This window comes from Alexandromys fortis, unplaced genomic scaffold, assembly GCF_014885135.2.
Source record: "Alexandromys fortis isolate MF-2015 unplaced genomic scaffold, M_Fortis_MF-2015_v1.1 scaffold_0, whole genome shotgun sequence".
NCBI lineage: Eukaryota > Metazoa > Chordata > Mammalia > Rodentia > Cricetidae > Alexandromys > Alexandromys fortis.
In genome coordinates, this window is record NW_026067949.1 from 4,935,451 (window position 1) to 4,955,966 (window position 20,516).

Consider the following 20,516-nt stretch of genomic DNA (forward strand, 5'->3'; position numbering starts at 1 on the left):
TATACTCCAAGGTTGATGATCGGTTCCCTACTTTACCCTTCTCCATCTTATATATTGAGGCTAAGTCTCTCACTTGAAACCAGAGCTTACTCATTTGGTTGGCCTAGCCAGCCAGTTTGCCTCAGTGATTTCCTGCTTCTGTCTCCCTAGCATTGGGATTACACCCAATTGACACACCTACCCAGTACTCTGGTCCTCATGCTTGTGAGTCAAACACTTTACCTCACTGAGCCATCACCCCAGGCCACTGTGTCTGGTCTGCACATTTTATAGTGTCTTTTAAAAAGAGCAAGTATTGCCAGGAGTGGTGGCACACGCCTTTAATCCCAGCACTTGGGAGGCAGAGGCAGGCAGATCTCTGTGAGTTCAAGGCCAGCCTGGTCTACAAGAGCTAGTTCCAAGACAGGCTCCAAAGCTACAGAGAAACTCTGTTTTGAAAAATCAAAACAAAATATTTTAATAATAAGATAAAATAAATAAAAATATCAAGTATTAAGTTTTGATAATGTCAAAGTTGTCAACTTTTTTCATAGTGTGTCTTTTGTGTTCTAACCTAAGAAATCTTTGACTAACTTCAAAGCTATCAGAACCTTTTTAATGCTTTCTTAGAAAAAAAGCATTGAAGGATTCCCCCCTTTTATATAAAACATAAAAGCAGCTCACAGATATTTTATAGTTATAATTTTGTCTTCAGGTCTCATAAAGCTTGAGCTACTTTTATTGTATGACATGGCTATTTCCAAACCTTGACATTTTCCAGCAAAGTCAATGAACCTTACATTTTTTAAAAAATTATCTTTCTTTTTTTAATTTTTAATTTTTTTATTGATTATATTGAACTATACATTTTTCTTTGCTCCCCCTTTCTCTCCCATCCACTTCAACCCTCTCCCATGATCCCAATTTACTCAATAGATCTTGTCTTTTTCTACTTCCCATGTAGATTAGATCCATGTACGTCTCTCTTAGGATCCTCATTGTTGTCTAGGTTCTCTGGGATTGTGATTTATAGGCTGGTTTTCTTTGCTTTATGTCTAAAAACCACTTATGAGTGAGTACATATGATATTTTTCCTTCTGGGTCTGGGTTACCTCACTCAATATGATGTTTTCTAGATCCATCCGTTTTCCTGTAAATTTCAAGATGTTATTATTTTTTCTGCTGTGTAGTACTTCATTGTGCAAATGTACATGTTTTTAATCTATGTCTAAACTCCTTATTCTCCTGCCTTGTGGTGTTTGTCTTTGCAACCATATCACACTGTCTTTGTTGCTTGTAGCTTTAGAATATGTTTAAAAAATTAAAAGATAAATACATAGTAATAGTTATCAGTAATAAATAAGTTATACAGCAGGGCAGTGGTGGTACATGTCTTTAATCCCAGCACTCTGGAAGAGGCAGGTGGATCTCAGTTCCAGGACAGCCAGCGATACACAGAGAAATCCTATCTAAAGAAAAAAACCACCACCAACAACAACAAAAGAAAATAATACAGCTTTGGCTTTTTGTTGTTTGTTTCATAATTCTGTCCTTTGGATCTTTTGTGAATCTTTATATATTCTGTTTGCAGAATCTTTTGTGTTTTGTGAATCTTTCCAAAATACCTGCTGGGATTCTGATTAGATAGAGCTACATCTTCATAGTGTTGATTCTTCCAGTCTGTGAATGGCAATATCAATTTACCTCTTCTTTCATTTGTTTTTGAATGAAATTGTTTTAATTTATGCATGGACAGGTTTTTTTTTTTTCTTCAAACTAAATAAAATCGATCCATCCGTTGGGTATAGAGTGCTAGTTTCCTTCCTATGACCTTAAATTTCTTAGCTGCTTAGGTGGATTGCCTTATAGTTAAATTTTTAGTTTTCTAGCTGGAAATAAAGGTATAGACCTGCAATCCCAGTCCTCAGAAGCTGGCCACAAAGAGATTTGGGAACTCAAGGTCCTGGTTGGCTATAAAAGAATTCAAGGCCATCCTGGTTAGTGAGATCTCGTCTCAGATATCTCTCCCCACTCAAAATGAGTTTTCTTTTTAAGTGAAGCCGAAGAAGGGCTGACTCCCCTCTGTGTTAGCGCCTTCGAGAGGTTGACAGCTGCTCTTGGAGCTTTGGAGCAGCAATGGCTGCCGTCTCGTTATGTGTTGTTGCATGCTGCCATCTAGTGAGGGCCATGGGCTTGGTGGGACGCGGAGCTGGGCCGGTGATTGCACACTTGTGAGTTCTCTGTCTGAATGTTGCTGATATCTGTGACTCCTTCGAGTAAAGTAATATTTTAGGGTGAAAACACGGGTATATTTAAGATATTTCTGGAATCAGGCCCATGGACTATTTATTTTTAATCTGTTATTAGCATATAGAAATCTATGTTTTTAGAGTTTTGGAAAATTCAAATGCCTGTTAAAGATATTGTCTCTTCATGTTTAATTTGCTCTGTTTTGAAAATTGTTATCATTCTTTTCTCAGAGATGTGGAAGTTAGGAAAAACAGAGGATTTTCTGGGGAAAAGTCACCATTCATGCTCCTGCTCCTTCAATACCTAGTGAGTACTTTCTGTCATCTCTGTCACCTCTGTTGTCCTCGTCTCCCCCTCCCATATTTGTCTGTCTAATTCTTGAAGTTTCTTGAACTTCCCATCAATGTCTTTAGGGTTTGAAATCAAGTAGAGCCCCCTGATACAAGAAGGTGTGGGATTCCTCAGCTAGACGCGACCCCAGGATTCAATAAGACATCCTTCCTTCACATCATAGAAGAAGCACACACGCTGAAGGGTCTTGTGGTGCTTCTGCTTCAGAACTGAGACTAAGCTCAAGTGTCTGCACGGCTATAGACGCTCCAGACACTAGGGTATGTTCTTATCCTGGGTAGGAGAGATTGAGAAAGAACTGGGGTGGAGAGAAGCTGCAGTTTGGCTGGAGAAAGATGTTGGGAGGGTGGCTTCTGCAGGAGCGTGTAACGTGGTCCATAGGCAGTGGAGAAGTGTTCTCCAGCACGTGTGGGGAGAACCTTGTAGAGAGAGGAGATAACGTGTATGGCCAGGGTGTGCAGGACAAGGAGAGGCAAGATTAAAATCATAGGGTACTTTCTTTTGCTTTGCATAGCTCATGGCCTCACCATCCTCCAGGAGTCTAGAAACAAGGAGTTTTCTGTGCAAGTCTCCATTAGTAACTTTCACACTGTGGCAACAAAATGTATGACTGAGGCAAATTAAGGAAGGAATGTTGCATTTTAACTTACAGTCTTGGGTTATTCCATCATTCCTGGGAAGACACGATGGCAGGAGTCTGGCTGGTGACATTGTGTCTACACTGAATAAACTGGAAGTGAGTTTGTGCTGGGAAATCTCAAGGCCTGCCCAGTGAGGCACCACCTCCTAGAGGTTCCACATCTTTCTCAATTAGTGTCCTTAGCTGGAGGACAAGTGCTCAAGCACAAGATACAATAGATAGAGGATATTCAACATTCATATCTCAACCAAGCCCTGTGACCTGAAACTGAGATAGCAATTATATATTGACTTAATTACTGCTGTTAGTGATTAATTATTAATACCAGCCAAATATTAGCTTTTCATAGCAGTACAGGCAATGTTGGACTGAAGGGAGTCACTATATAAAATAAACAAGAAACTGAAATGGCTCTGGATTTGTGTCTACCTAGTACTCTTTCTAAATGTGTAAGCAAATACTTAAAAAATTTTGAGACATTGATACATTCTCTTCAATAATGACAGAATTTAACTAATTTTTTTCTTTTTTTAATTAAAAATTTTCATTTATTTTACATTCCAACCTCGATTTTCCCTCCCTTTTCTCTTCCTGTTCCCTTCCCCCACCTCTATCTTCCCACATCTGCTTCTCCTCTGTTCAGAAGTGGGCAGGCCTCCCATGGGAGTCAACAAAGCATGTTTTATCACTTTGAGGCAGGACCAAGCTCCCCACCCCCAAGACTCCTGCATGGGGAATAGGTTCCAAAATGCCAGCTCAGGCGCCAGGGACAGGTCCCTATCTCACTGCTAGGACCCCCCAAAACAGACCAAGATACACAGCTGTCACCCATAGTCAGAGGGCCTAGGGCGGTCTCATGCAGGCTTCCTAGCTGTCGGTCCAGAGTTCATGGGCTCCCACTAGCTCAGGTCAGCAGTGGATTCCCCTGTCATGATCTTTAATACCTCTTGCTTAAGCAACCCCTCCTCCCTCTTGTCAAATGGACTCCCGGAGCTTGGCCCAGTGCTTTGGCTGTAAATCTCTGCATCTGCTTCCAATGGATGGAAGTCTCTCTGTTGACAGTAAAGGTAGTCATAAATTGGACTATAGGAGAAGGTTAGTTCAGGTACCCTCTCCACTATTGCTAGAAGTCCTAGTTGGAGGTCATTTTGGGGGATTTCTGGGAGTTTCCCTTTGCACCAGGAATCTCCCAAATCCCAAAATAGCCCCCTACATCAAACTAACTCTTTTATTACTCCCCCCTCCGTCCTGTTCCTACTTGGTCGATCGATCTGATCCCTCATATTCTCCCCCCCCATCTCCTCCCTTCCAGCCCCACCCACAGTTTACTCAGGAGATCTCATCTAGTTCTCTTTCCCAGGGAAATCCACGTGTCCTTCTTAGGGTCCTCTGTGTTACACATAGCTTCTCTGGGGCTGTGGATTGTAGCCTGGTTATCCTTTGCTTTACATCTAATATCCACTTATGAGTGAATACATACCATGTTTGTCTTTCTGGGTCTGGGCTACCTCATTCAGGATAATTTTTTTCTAGTTCCATCCATTTGCCTGCAAATTTCATAATGTCTTTTTTTTTAAACACTGAGTAATACTTCATTTTGTAAATATACCAAATTTTCTGTATTCATTCTTTGTTTGAGGGGCAACTAGTTTGTTTCCAGGTTATGGCTATTATGAATAATGCTGCTATGAACATATTTGAACAAGTGTCCTTTTGGTATGATTGCGCATGCTTTGGGTATGCCCAAGATTGGTATAACTGAATCTTAAGGTAAATTGATTCCCAATTTTCTGAGAAACCGTCATATAGATTTCCAAAATGGATGTACAAGTTTGCACTCCCACCAGCAGTGGAGGGGTGTTCTCCTTATTCCACATCCTCTCCAACATAGGCTGTCTTAGTATTTTTGATCTTAGCCATTCTGACAGATGTAAGATGGTATCTCAGATGTGTTTTAATTTGCATTTCCTGATAGCTAAGTATGCTGCACAGTTCTTTAAGTGTATCTTGGCCACTTGAAATTCTTCTGTTGAGAATTCTGTTTAGATCTGTACCTCATTTTTGAATTGGATTATTTGGTATTTTGATGTCTAGTTTCTTGAGTTTTTTTTTTTATATATTTTGAAGATTAGTCCTCTATCAGATGTGGGGTTGGTGAAGATATTTTCCCTTAATGTAGACTGTCATTTTGTCTTGTTGACAGTGTCCTTAGCCTTCCCTAAGTTTCTCAGTTTCAGGAGGTTCCTTTTATTTTTTTTATTTTTATTTTTTATTTTTGTTTTTCGAGACAGGTTTCTTTATGGTTTTGGAGCCTGTCCTGGAACTAGCTCTTGTAGACCAGGCTGGTCTCGAACTCACAGAGATCCGCCTGCCTCTGCCTCCCGAGTGCTGGGATTAAATGCGTGCGCCACCACCGCCCGGCGAGGTTTCTTTTATTAATAGTTGCTCTCAGTGTCTGTGCTTCTGGTGTTATATTAAGGAAGTGATCTCCTGTGCCAGTGGGTTCAAAAGTACTTCCCACTTTCTCTTCTTTCAGGTTCAGTGTTACTGGATTTTAACTGACTTTTTTCAAAGTTTGATGAAGCAAATATTTTAAGAAATTTAGAAAATTTGTTTTTAAGTGTAATATTCTTATTATTTGAGAATTTCATATAATGTATTTTGAAATGTATCTCTTACCTCATTCCTCTCCTTAACTTTCTCTGGATCCACCCCCATCTCCTTTATTTTTTAAATTTACAATGCAACAAAATAAGTATAATGGAGCTCTGATTTATTCACTAAAGAATAAAAATACATTGACCAGAGACTGGGTCTGAGTAACAGTATAAAACCAAATAGTCCACAAATCAAGTTGCCTGACAAATTAAATTAGAAATGATAAAAAGAATCCTCATATTTTCATAACTTAAGTAATTAACAGTTTTCAATCAATAATATATATTTCAAGATGAAATCAAAATAGAATTTATGAACTATTGAGTTGAGTAACACCGCAAATAAAAGCTAATAGAATTCGGCTATTACAATAATTTAAATTTATGACATTAATACAAAAACATCTAAAATTCCCAAACCAAAACAAAAAGTCCTTGATGTGAGAACCCATAAAAGTATAATAACCAACTTATTAAGGGGTGCAATGAAAAACAGATACAGAACAAAGCAGATGCCACCGCTGATCCTGCTCTGCTGCTTGGTCTCCAACCATGCCAAGTGTGAGCAAGAGCCTTTCGCCTTCAGCTCATCAGTCATCATGTGGCAGACAGGACCATGCTCTAGGGCTTGCTGCCCCAAGGCTATTGGTAGATTGATTTCCTATAGCAAGTCTACTTTGTCTAAGAGGCTACATAGAGAATGGCAGAGTAAGCTTAAAATAGAGAAGGCAGTGATAGAAAGCAGTATAAACTGAATAGGAAACAAACAAAAAACAATCATTAAAACTAGTCTTCAAGAAGGCAAGTAAAAAATTCTAGCAATAGTTATTAATATTGACAATAATGGCAAATAAGAATCAGTGGTAATAGGAAAAAGGAATCACTGCAGCAGAGATTAATTATCATGAGCTACCTTGTGTCCCTAAATTTGGAAGTAGTTTGTTAAATTTGCAAAAATATATAAAGAACAAAAGGATTTATGAGGACATAGAAAAATGTAAAAAGTTCAGTTGACCTTAAAGAAATAGAATCCTAGCCAGGCATGGTGGCACATGCCTTTAATCCCGGTACTTGGGAGAAAGAGACAGAGTTTGAGGTCAGACAGGTCTACAAAGCGAGTTCCAGTACAGATAGGGCTGTTATAAGTGAAAGCCTGTCTCAAAATCCACAAACAAATAAATAAATAGAATCCCAGCATGCTAGCTGTTATGCAGCAATTTCCTCTTAGTTGAAATCTCCTATCCAGGAAGGAGGTTGCTAAAACTCAAGAACTTTTAAAGGGAGACTCACTGAGACTCAGGATGTCAACAACTCACAAGTATCAGGAAGTCCCTGAAACTTACTAGATGCACAGGGTCTTTCTGTTCCCAAGTTTATATAAGCAGTAAGGACTGCCAAAGAGAAGAGACACTGTGACTTGTCAAGCAACTTGTAAGCTGAGTAGAAAGCTCAAGGGTCCCAGATTTTGTTATTGTCACCCATGCTGGGTGGGTTTTCTTTATTTTTTAACATAATTTTCAATTGATTCTTTGGGAATTTCACATTATGAACCCCAATGTCTCCCATTTCCCAGTCCTTCCATATTTGCTCCTCACCCATGTAGTGCCCTCCAAAAGAAAATTAAGAAAATATTCATTAAAAACAAAATGAACCAATAAAAAAAATCCACTTTGCTCCTTCATCTTTTTTGCCTCTCCAACATCTCTTCATTCTTCTTAGTTGAAGCTGTGGTGTGTTAGACAGTATATATACCCCTTTGTCTACTTGGCTTTACTCGTAAATGGTCATTGTAATGAGTTGTTGATCTGGTTCAAGGCCTCTGGCTTCTGGTACACCATCGATACTGTATTGTCACTGAAACTCCTCCCAGATATCCTGCCATTGCCAAGAGTAATGGAGATCCCATGGCCATGGGTCCACAGGACCAGTCCCTACATGAACTCCAGCAGGTTATGGATGGGGTAGATTCTGGAGTGGGGTAAATCAAAGCTCTAGATCTGGGTGGTAGTTGATTTGGTCAATCTGGTTGCTGAGCTAACCCCTCAGGCAAAGGACAGAGTCAGCTCTTCTATGCCCATGCCATTGGAGTAGGCTTTCCCATGCCTATGATAAGGTGTGGGACCATCTCTCCTGAGTATGGGGCCATTTCTCCCATGAAGGGTGGGACAAGCTCTTCTGCTGCAGTGGCCAGTGAGGGGCAAGGCCAGCTTTCCCAGGACCAACATAGAGCAGTGTTGGCTCAGTGTGACCCCTGGATAACAACAGGCGTGATTTCTATGGTTCCTTGTAGTATCTTTGTCCAAGGAGATGAGAACAGACTTCAGCTGCAGCAGGGCCATTGTAGGTGGACTTTTTCTGTCCTGCCAGCCTGCTCCAAATAACCATAGAGAGACTTATATTAATTATAAATGCTTGGCTGATAGCTCAGGCTTATTTCCAGCCAACTCTTACAACTTAAATTAACCCATTTCTATTAATCTATGTGCTGCCCTGAGACTCATTTGTCTCAACTACAAACTTCCCATGTTTCCATGTCTAGCTTGAGACTCCTCCAATAGCGCTCTTTTTATTCCCAGCATTCTCTCTACCCCCAGAATCCTGCCTAACTATTGGCCAACCAGCTTTTTAAAAATTTGTATTAACAATAAGAGTAACACAACTTCACAGTGTACAGAATGATTAATCCACAGCAGCCCATGGATCCAGACTTAGCCCTCGGCAGCAGCTCAGACCCAGATGTCACCATGGCCCCTGTGGCAGCACAGGCCACCTATGCTGGGTGGGTTTTCAAAGTCCATCTTTGAGTTGTCCATGCTCCTTTAGGTAAGGACAATAAGCTTACTGATTTGCCAAGTTGTATTTTGATTGTATTGTTATTTTGGGCTGTAGTTGGTTCCCTGTGTGTATCTTCTGAGATGGAGTCATTCCTGATCCCCTTGAACCTGTCAGGGACACTCAGGAAACTTAGGGTCTGGAATTGAGGTTGCATGTCCAGATGATTCTTGGAAAAGAGCCATGGGAAATGGTTGCCCCAAAGGGAACAAAGAGTCACAGCTCTTCACTTTTGCTATTTCATGCAGCATCAGTTTTTGACAAGGCATGGGAGACAGAAGGGGGCATGGTTACACACACATACACACACACACACACACACACACACACACTTCCTTGAGACATAGTGTCAGTGTGACGCTACCTATTTGGGTAAGTAAATCACATGGTTTAATTAACAGTTCAATAAACTTACTTAATGTCTGTATTCAAGTAGTTAAGCAACATCCAATAGAGTCCATGTGGGCTACAAATATTCCCAAGTTATTGCCATTTCCAGCATTTCCTTTTTACAGAATTTTTTCCTTAGATTTTTGCTTGGAGCCTGCATACCTAGGTATGACCGCCCTTGTTCCACCTAAAATGGGATAACTATTAAACACAAAAGAAAGTATTTATTAAAGTAGACTACACAGCCAGTTGTTGTATACCTTTAATCCCAGCACTTGAGTTGCAGAAGCAGATGTATCTCTGTGAGTCTGAGGTCAGTCTGGTGTACAGAGTGAGTTCTAGGACAGCCAGAGTAAGGGTCAAACCTTCATCAGATTTGGTTTGGCTTTTTTTTGAAATAGATTCTCATGTAGCCAAGTTGGTCTTAATTTTTTTTTCTTTTTTCTTTTTTCCTTTTTCTGAGACAGGGTTTCTCTGTAGCTTTGGAGCCTGTTCTAGAACTAGCTCTGTAGACCAGGCTGGCCTCGAACTCACAGAGATCCTCCTGCCTCTGCCTCCTGAGTGCTGGGATTAAAGGTGTGTGTTACCACTGCCAAGCTAGCCTTAAACTTGTATGTAACTGACATTGAACTGTTTTCTTTGTGGCTATCTCTTGAATTCTGGGGTAACAGGCCTACCCTATCATGCCTGGTTTATGTAGTACTAGGAATCAAACCCAGGCCCTTGTACATTCTACACGAATGCTCAAATAGAGGAATTGCATTTCTATTTCCAGAGCTTGGTCCTCACTTACTATTTCCACTGCATCTAGTCATGGATGTTTTTAACTTTAAAATGACATTATGCAATCTTTATAAACAGTTTCTATTCACCAGATAACCGGGTATCTTCCATTCTTCCCACCTAAACTAGATCTAGCTTTCATTTCTTAGGGGGAAATGCATGGGTTGGGGTTCTTTTTTGGGTTTGACTGAAGTCACAGAAAGGGAATTTGTTTGAGGTATGTCGCATGGATAAATGAATGGGGAGACGGTGGGAAACTTGGCTTAAGTAGGATGGAGGGGGTCAACGCAGAAATTGGCTATTGGCTAGCTGTGGGTATAGAAGCATTAGGAACTCTTCAAGGGCAGTGCTCCTGGGGTAATACACTGCAATGGGAGATTGCATCTGCATGGCCCAGTTGAGATGACCTGTTTCCCTTAGGCTGTACAGAGGGTGAGAAGGCAGGTTCTGGTGAAAGGGGCACCTGGGCATTCTACCTAAAGGATGAAGCAGTGGGAATTGGCAGTGGCTTGGACGAGCCACATGTTTGCTTCCGGTGTGACAGAATGGGGAAGAGTGGGTATGGACGGGTGGGAGGAAGGAAGGAGATGGACTTGCTCTACTGAAACAGATCAAATAAGTGGCAATGGAGATTCAAGGTGTGGTAAGGGAGGAGAATGAGGTGGGAGGGGGACTTAAGAGGAAACGCACCAGCAATTTCCCTTCTCTTTGCTCTCTTTATTTTTTAGTTTTTTTTTTCCTTAAAGGTTTATTTCCTGCTCAGGTTCATTTCAGCTCCTCTGGGAAGCAAAGTTGTTTATTTTCATATCTATCTTCAACTATTGAATCCTCTATATAATTTTGGTCCCTGTATTACCATTTTTCAAAAAAGATTTTTTTTATTCATGTATATGAGTGCCCTATCTTCATGCACACCAGAAGAGGGAATCAGATCCCATTACAGAGGGTTGTGAGCCACCATGTGGTTGCTGAGAACTGAACTCGGGACCTCTGGCAGAGCAGTCAAGTGTTCCTAACCTCGAAGTCATTTCTCCAACCCCCATTCCCAATGTTTTCAATCCAAATAATTTCGCTCTTGATTGAGACTGAAGTGAGTATGGTTTGTGCTTTGTAAGGGAAACATAATTTAAGAAACAGACCATTCCTCTTGACTATAAGCAAAACCAAACCTCATATGAGCTTGGATTTATTTTACGGTTAATGTTATTTATTCTTTGAAAATAGGCTAATCCTAATTAGCATTGTGACTTGTCTGCTCTGCAATGACCAGATATCACATCCCATTACCTTATTGAAATCATTTGCATGGTAATTATGGCTTAGCTGTGCTGGCAATTGCCATTGTTTGCTTTGTGGTAATGTTGTGGAATGGTTGCTCATGAATCACAGGAAAGCTGTGCCAGAAGGCAGTGTTAAGGAAGTAGGGTACACACTTCTGGTAAATGTGTTGCTGCTGTAGTTCCTAAATCAATGATCCAGTTCGTTTGTCTCTGTTGAGTTTCTAAACCATCGATGCATCAGAAAAACAACCCAAATAACAGATATGTCTTGTCTGAGGTAATTATATTAAAAAATGTAAGTGATCATGGCTCAGAGGATCAAGTGCTGATGGACAGGTGAGAGAATGTTGGTTTGGATATACAGCACTCACTTCAATTCTGGATGGGTGTGCTGGATAGCTTTATGTCAACTTCACACATGTTAGAGTCATCAGAGAGGAGGGAGCTCAATTGAGAAAATGCTTCCATCAGATCAGGCTGTAGGCAAGCCTGTAATGTGTTTTCTTAATTAAGGATTGATTGAGCTTACACTTCCACATTGCTGTTCATCACCAAAGAAAGCCAGGACAGGCTAGGAACCAGAGGCAGGAGCTGATGTAGGGACCGTGGGAGGGTGCTGCCAACTGACGAGCTTCACATGGCTTGCTCAGCCTGCTTTCTTATAGAACCCAGAACCACCAGTCGAGGGATGACACCACCCACAGTGGGCTGGGCCTGCCCCCAATGATCACTAATTACAAATCAGTATAGCAAGCCAGTAGGCAGAACTCCTCCATGGTCTCTGCATCTGTTCCTGCCTCCAGGCTTGCGCCCTGTTTGAGTTCTTGTCCTGACTTCCTTTGGTGATGAACTGTGATTTGGAAGCATAAGTAGCCAATTAAACCCTCCCCCCCCCAAGTTGCTTTGGTCATGGTGTTTCATCACAGCAATAGTAACCCTAACTAAGACAGTGAACATGACAACCTTTCTGTAATTCTGGCCTAGAAAGCCAGAGACAGCAAGCAGGCTAGTTAGACTAATCATGTATCATCAGGCTCTGTGTTCAGTTGAAAGGCACTGCCTCAGTGAATAACACAGAGAGTAGAGGAGGGGAACTCCAGTGTCAGCTTCTGGTCACCACACACGTGCACACATATTTGCACCTACATGTGTTTGAACACCCATGCACATGCACACCCCACACAAATATACATGAAAATAACTTTAGCAGTGTAAATTACTCACTTCATCCTCCTTTTTTTCTTCTAGTTGTTCCCTCCTACAATCTGATAAAGCAAACCTGAAAGCAATCCCAGGGTTTCAGAGTTATTGAGACACATTTATGTGTTTGCACACGTAGTCTGCTGTTACACACACCAAAGACAGTATAAGGAAGTCCGTTAAGAAGAAAACTGAAGCGAGCAGAGGGGTGTCCTTCATTTTACAAGATTATTTATCTTCAATGTGCCATGATGCAATGGAAATATTTAGTGTTTACAATTTCTTTCAGAATGACTGATTCAACAAAATCATCAGTTTGACTCAGCAGTTAAGTGCACTTGTTGCTCTTGCAGAGGACTTGGGTTTCAGTCCCAGCACTCACATGGTGGTTATTCCATAACCCCAGCCCCAGTGGACATGATTCCCTCTTTAGACCCCTGTGGACCCAGGCATGTACTTAGTAAACACACATATGTGCTGTCCAAACACTCAGACACATAAAATACATGGTACCTTTGTTTGCTGGTGTCTCGAATTCATGCCTCTCATGTCATAGCACTTAGAGATGATTTTTGTAAGGGGGATGGAAGGACATTTGAAAACTTATCATGTCTCAAACTCCCAAATGAGACAGCCATGCTTTTTCATCTGGGATCCCCTGAGTTTCCAGATACACCTTTTTCCATCCCAGCTGCTGCCTGGTTGCCTCATTTCATCCTGGTTGTATGGGTACTATAATATGGGCAGTTTCTTGTTCTTCCCCTTTCCTCTCTCCCAGAACTCCCCCTGGCAGGCCTTACTTAAAGGACATAGGTGGTTACCCTCTGACTTGTCTGAATCACATTCTCTTTCCCTCTTAATTCAGGTCCATACCTAAGACCCAATGTTGAGAAGAACGGGTTATTTAGGCATATAGAATTGCAGGTATTAACTTGAACACATACTATTTTAAATGGGAATGCTTAGTAAATTCAAAATTTCCCTATTACCCTTTGAGTGTAGTAATGCAATAAAGACAAGCATTAGGAAGAATAAAGCAATTTCCCCTGATCATTTAGCAAACCACTCTATTCACCAACACTTTTCTAGTGTACTCATTTTATTTTTTAAGACAGACTGTACCTTTTAAGAGCAAATATTGGAGCAACCAGAATATAGAATTATAGTTAGAGTCTTGAAACATTCTCATTTGCCTATGAGTCTAATATTACTTAATTATAGAACTTTCCTGCAGAGAAGTAGGGTATTTGATGAAACAAGGCACCTAGGACCACATTTTTGATAAAGGTAAAGATGCTTTTTCTTTGGTCCTATAACTACTGTAAATATATTGATTCTTGAGATGACTTTCAATATAATATACATATATATATGTAATAGTGGCATAGATATTATGGGAAAACAAAATGCATTTTGATTGAATTGAAGGACTCTTTGACAGGAGAAAAGACATGGCCGGCACTACAAATCTGGCCCAAGAACACACGAATAAGAAGCTTACAGACCCTGAGAGTGAACCTACTATTATTTTACTAAGTGGTCATAAGAGTCAAATTGCTCCCTGAATAAACATCTCTCTCCCTGTAGACTTGTGGAACTGTCTCACCTCATCATAGACGTGTGTGTGGTGGATGCTGGCTAATGAAGGAAGTTGCACTGGCTGAAATGCAGAGAATAAATAGCAGTGAGTGCTCAGCCACCATGGGACATCCATGTCACAGCCCTTCCAAAGGTTCAGGAGCTCTTCCTGAAGAGAGGGTTGGAAAGCTCATAGGACCCAGAAGTTGGGGAAGACTGGACCAAAGCAGACCCTGTTTTCTGGACCTAGTGTGTCTATGCATGGTCATTTGCTCTAATCAAGCCTGTTAGTGTTCTAGTATGGAGTAGGAAGGGTTTATGAGCCCTTATCCAGAGTAACTACAGGCATCTGAGGGCTTCTGGGGAAGGAAGAGTCAGTCTTCTTTAAGGATGTGGCTGCTGATAGGCCCACATCCTTAAAGAAGGATGCTCCAGTGGAGGACCCCACACTTAAAAGTATATGGACAGCACAAATTGGAATGAATAGATTATTAAAAATCAACAACCCAAACCAAGAGGATAAAATTGGAAGTGGTAGGGAGATGAGGGTCCATCTGCGAAGGGCTGGGTGAGGCGATGAGGATGAATATGATCAAAATACATTCTGTGTCCAAAGAATTAACGAACATCTTTAAAATATCATAAATAATTTTTGTAAAAATTTTCAAATATAAAATTATTCATAGTAATTAAATATGGTAGTGAATATTTAAATAAATTATTTATGCTCAACCTTTTATATAAAAAAACTGATGGTTGACTGTACAATGACATTTTAAAGCTCCTGCAATTTGATAGAAAAGAATGCTTGATATTATCCTCTAGTGCGCAGAGCACAATGTCAATATGTTTCCTTACAGATGCTGTTGCTAGAATCTAATTTAAATACCAAGCTGCCTTTCTTTCCTATGAAATTCTGTGACATTCAACATGAATCGATGCAAGCATTTCTGCTTTGCATTTCTGAACTATACATTCCACCGTAAAGTAATTTATACCTGAAATCTCTGAAGTTTTATCTCAGAAATCTCTTATTAAAAATGTTGAATATCTAGGTGTTTATGTTTCAAATTTTTCTCCTTAATATCATATTCTTCATTTTTAATAGAACTATCGATTGACATCCTTCCCTCACAAAGGAACATATTTTCACATTGACCAAGGTAGAGATATAACAAATGCACATTAATAGGATGAAATAATTATCAAAGCTTGACACAAAAGACCTTTGGAGGCCATCAAAATACACACCACGTTACACAAAATGTCATTATTGGCACAGGTGATTTGATCTAGAACACAAGCCCATCTTCTCAAATATGATTATTTCCTTATGAATTGTAAGTTAGGAATAACATAGCCCAATACTGTTTTTAAATATACTAGAAAAGTAAAATATAAATTGTTCCTAATTAAAGGTCCCTTTGGTAATGTACTTCTTAACTATTCTTTAGAAAGCTTACAAAAACAAAACAAAACAGACAAAAACCCACTACAGCAACTTTACTAGGTTGTAGTTTGAAGACACAGTGTTCCCTAGAGGCTTAGGTGTGTGAATACTGGGTTTGTAACTGGGGTGGACCTTGAGATGGGGTCTAGCTGGAGGAAGAAGGTTACTGGTGGTAGCTAAGCCTCACTTTCTGTTTTTCCTCTTTTTCTGACTACAAACCCCATGTGACCATCTCTTTATTGCCCTGCAGCCATGCCTTGTCCACCACGATGAACTGTAGCCCTCTGAACTGTGAACTGAAGTTTATCTTTCTCCTTAGGTTGTTGCTTGTTAGGTATTTGAGCACAGCAATGAGAAAAGTCATGCACACACTTCAGCTCTCCATAATGGCACTCGGGCTACAGAGCAGGTCTGGGAGAAGTATTTTGGTCAGGAGAGGTGATTCCTGTGCAAAAAAAAAAAAAAAAAAAAAAAAAAAAAAAAAAAAAAAGTAGTGTTAAACCAGCAGAGAGAGAGGGGGGGGGGATGTGCAAAATGAAAACGGGGCTCGAGTTCTGGTCCTAATATCACATAGCCACCAGGAGTTTTCTTGAACAGGGGCTTCCATGGAGATTTCCTTCTTATTTAAATCCACTGTAGTCTGAAGCCCCACTTTGAGAAGGAATCTAAACAGAGTAAGTGCTACAACTTCCAAGTGATGCAACTCCTGCAATCGCAGACTTTACCTGTGCAATCCATGGCACTACCTTCTTCTGATGTTGTCTCTCTGCCTTCCTCCTTCCGTTCCCTCTCTTCTAGTTCCTTTTGCCCTTGTTTACACATTTGGAGTCCTCATTTTATCTTACTCAGAACCTAGGCTAATGATATCTTCACTTCCCACGGCCTTAATGACCAGCTCTATTTCTAGGCTACACTGTTCTTTGATCCCCGAACTGATGTACCCCCTCTGTGCAATGGTCCTCTTTATTCTGGCAAGTTCTCAATCTTGGAGTACTGTCTTCTTCCAAATCTGCTCCTCCTTTGATGTTCCTCACCTCTGTAGCTGGCCTGAGTCAGTTCTTCAGACCAGAAATAGGCAATCATCTTTCCTTCCTTATGTTACTATCCATCAAACTGACGGGGCCTCCTCACTACCCATCCCCACCAGCTTCCCCTCAGTCTGCATTATCACAGTCTCTCCCTATGCATGATCACAATCCTTCCTGTCTTGTTTCTTGACTTCTGCCGCCCTTCCTGTATCAGCTTCCCATGGCTGGTATATAAATTATGCAAACTGGGAGCCTTTAAGCAGTAGAAATTTACTCTATCATAGTTCTGGAGACCAGGAATCTAATCAACGTATTGTCATGGCTATGCACTCTCTGAAGCATCCTCTTCTGGGGTCTACCTGCCTCTGCTCTCTCCCTGCCTTGTCACAAGGCCAGCCATTTACTTTTGGTTTCTGTTGTCATTATCATGACACATATTCTCTTCTGTGAAGGGACTCTAGCCAGCTCACAAAGATGGTTCTCTCAAGCCTTGCTCTTCTCCCCCATTCTCTCTGCCTTGCTAAAAACCATTAGATTACACTCTTGAGGCTAGCCCCCAAGGTCTATTCCCTTATTTGACTACTTCCTTCTCCAGAGACTGATGACCAAAGCCTAGCTAAAAGAGTATTGAAATCTAGTAAGCAAAATCCCCCTTTGGCTCACCTAGTTAAGATGCCCAATTAAAATTAAACACCTCATCCTAAGACAGGGTTTCCCTTTTTATCTTTATAAACCTCCCTTTTCCTATGGACCACATCTGTCTCCTTGCTATACAGAGGCAGTCCTTGGTACCACAGGACAAATATCCTTGCTCCCTCTCTTGTTCCTTTCCCCTTCTCCCTCATCCTCTCTATTGCTTGTCTTTGTATGGTTTTCCATAACTTTTGTCCCTTTAGAGCAATGAAATTTCCTTTGTGCTGAGAACTTGGCCTTGTGGTTGTGGTGGGGAACTGAGCCAATACTGATCTCTTAGACTTAGGTATTTTCTTTTTTTTCCTTTAAAAATACTAAAAAAAACCTTTTAAATTATGTATACATATATGTGTCTCTATGTGAGTTTGTGTACATGAATGTAGGTGCTCTTAGAGGCCAGAAGTTTAAGATCCAGCTGAGCTGGATTTATAGACAGGTTCTAGTCTCCTGCTATAGGTGCTGGGAAGCAAACACAGGTCCTCTGGAAGAACAACACGTACTCTTACCCAGTGAGCCACATCACCAGTCTTTTGGCTTTGTCTTTCTATAAAAACATCAGTCCTATCTGATATAGAACTATCCTGCTTAAGTATGACCCAGTCTTCATTTGATTATATTGCCAAATTTAAAGGCCCTAAATATAGGAACTGAATGAGACTTGCCATGGGACACTATTTAACAAGTTATTCTTTCCATTGGCATTGTTTCTTCTGCAAACTAAGAGACAAAATTCAGTAAAGTAGGTGAGAGAAGTAAAAAGAAATACAAAGAGAACACAAAATACTGTGGAGAGTAAGTCAGTTGTATATTGAACTCAGGGAAGAGATTATCTTAATCAGTGTTCCATGACTGTGAAGAACCACCATGACCAAGGTGCTCAAAAAGGAAAGCATTTAACTAGGGGCTCATTTACAGTTTCAAAGGGTTAGTCCATGATCCTCATGGCAGGGATCATGGAGGCAGGCAGGCATGGGGCTGGAACACATAGCTGACAGCTTACATCTTATCTATAAGATAGAGGCACAGAGCAAGACTGGGCCTGGTGTGGGCTTTTAAAAATCCCAAATCCATCCCCAGTGTCACACCTCCCCCAACAAGTCCAACCCAAGTCACCTATTCTCAATAGTCCACCAACTAGGGACCTAGCATCCAAATATACGAGCCTATAGGGGGCATTCTCATTCAAACCGCCACACAGGTGGACATACTGACTCAAGTCTAGGATCTTGTCTATAGCTCTATCACATACTGATGTTGGAACTGTTAATGAGAAACAGAAACAAGAGTAGATAGCTAGGATGGCAGAGATGATTATTGGCCAATAGACAATTCTCCAAATTTAAGGTATGCACAGAATTGAAAAGAAAGACAATTCATTTATCTTTTGTGGGTCTAAAATTTATTAGATATTTATTAGCTTCAAAGTGATTCATATATTGTGTGGTAGTTTAAATAAAAATTATCTCCAGAGGTCCATAGGGAGTGGCACTATTAGGAAGGGTGGCCTTGTTGAAGTTGGTGTGACTTTGTTGGAGGAAGTATGTCACTAGAGTGGGCTTTGAGGTCTTCGAAGCTCAAGCTGAGCCCAGTGGCTCACTGTCTCTCTCCTGCCACCTGTGAAGCCAGGTGCAGAACTCTCCGCTACCCCTCTAGCACCATGTCTGTTTGATGCCACCCTGCTTCCTGCCATGACCATAATGGGCCAAACCTTTGAACTGTAAGCCAACCCCAATGAAATTTTTTCTTTTACAGGAGTTACCATATTCATGGTGTCTCTTCACAGCACTAAAACCCAAACTAAGACATACTGTATCTTATTAGAGTCTTTCTCTGGATATCCCTATGGATTTGGTACTATAATTTTGCAAATAAGGATTTGGTTATTGTGCTTCCCAGTGATCATAACTGCAGAGCCTTGAAAACTGACAAAAATGGATAAAGTAGGAGAGGTTAGGATTTTCTCACAAATCTTCTATTCACTAAGATGCTCCCCAGCATCAGAGCTGACATTTATACTGCTCCTTTGGCTTTCTCTTCATGGTTAAAGGATGACTCCTACAGCTACTTCTGTCACTATGTCTGAATTAAGAAGGAGAAGGCATGGCTGAAAATGTGTTTGTCTTTTTAAAGGAATTGTCATTGAGGGAAAAGAAAGCATTGGCCAGAACTCCCTTCCCAGTCTAGAAGACTCCAGCTCACATGCTGGAACATTGCTGCATGGCTGTATTAAACTGTAAGGGAAGTTAGAAACATATTTGCTGTGCCACAATTGCCATGGATGTAAAGACAGAGGAAGGTGTATCCAGAGCTGAGCTAACTGCAGGAAGGATGCACTGCCATCTCACTCCTTTGTTGGTCTGTTGCAGAGCCTGCAGGTGCCTGATACTGCACCAAGGCAGAGTGGACAGCGGCTGGGAGTACTCAGAAGAACGTGTCTCTGGAGGCACACGTCAGAGAGTGCACCATCTCCCCATATCTTGGCTGTTACACTGTGGAGGTGAGAAGTCAGCTGGAGTCTTTTGTGCCAGCAGGAAAGGATGGGTTTGCAGGCCCTTACATCTTAAGAGGATGAGATGAGGAAACATAGAGATAGCTCAGGAATTGGATAAAATGCCTGGAAAGTTATGAAACCTGCCCAAGAACAGTCAAAAACGTCCTAAAGAGTTTCAGTGCTTACTGAAAAGCAAATGCGTTTATGTATTGTTTTTTTTTTCCATTTTATTATTTTATTGAGAATAAGAAAAAAAAAAGATTCCGCCTCCTCCCAGCCTCCCATTTCCCTCCCCCTCCCCCCACTCTTCTCCCCGTCCCCCCTCTCTTCTCCCCCTCCCCCCACTCCTCTCCCCCTCCCTCTCCTATCCAAAGAGCAGACATGGTTCCCTGCCCTGTGGAAAGTCCAAGGTCCTCCCCCCTCCCTCCATGTCTAGGAAGGTGAACATCCAAACTGGCTAGGCTCCCACCAAGCCAGAACATGAAGTAGGATCAAAACCCCTTGCCATTGACCTTGGCTTCTCATCAGTCCTCATTGTTCGCCATGATCAGAGAGTCCGGTTTTATCCCATGCTGTTCCCGTCACAGTCCAGCTGGCTTTGGTGAGCTCCCAATAGATCAGCCCCACTGTCTCAGTGGGTGGGTGCACCCCCCGTGGTCCTGACATCCTTGCTCGTGTTCTCCCTCCATCTGCTTCTCATTGGGACCTTGGGAGCTCAGTCCAGTGCTCCAGTGTGGGTCTCTGTCTCTATCTCCATCCATCACCAGATGAAGGTTCTATGGTGATATGAAAGATATTCGTCAGTAATGCTATAGGATAGGGTCAGTTCAGGTTCCCTATCCTCAGCTTCCCAAGGGACTAACTGGGGACATCGCCTTGGGCTCCTGGGAGCCACTCTAGGTTCAAGTCTCTTG

General features: G+C 41.3%; 1 long non-coding RNA gene across 1 annotated transcript in view; it reads left to right on the forward strand.

Moving 5' to 3' along the window:
* LOC126506477 (uncharacterized) overlaps positions 1–19,602 on the forward strand; it is a 65,945-nt gene extending 46,343 nt beyond the window's left edge. The window contains exons 2-3 of the long non-coding RNA XR_007593226.1: positions 2,460–2,535; positions 19,478–19,602. This is a non-coding gene — a long non-coding RNA (uncharacterized lncRNA). The remainder of the gene's footprint in view (positions 1–2,459; positions 2,536–19,477) is intronic.
* Positions 19,603–20,516: the final 914 nt, after the last annotated feature.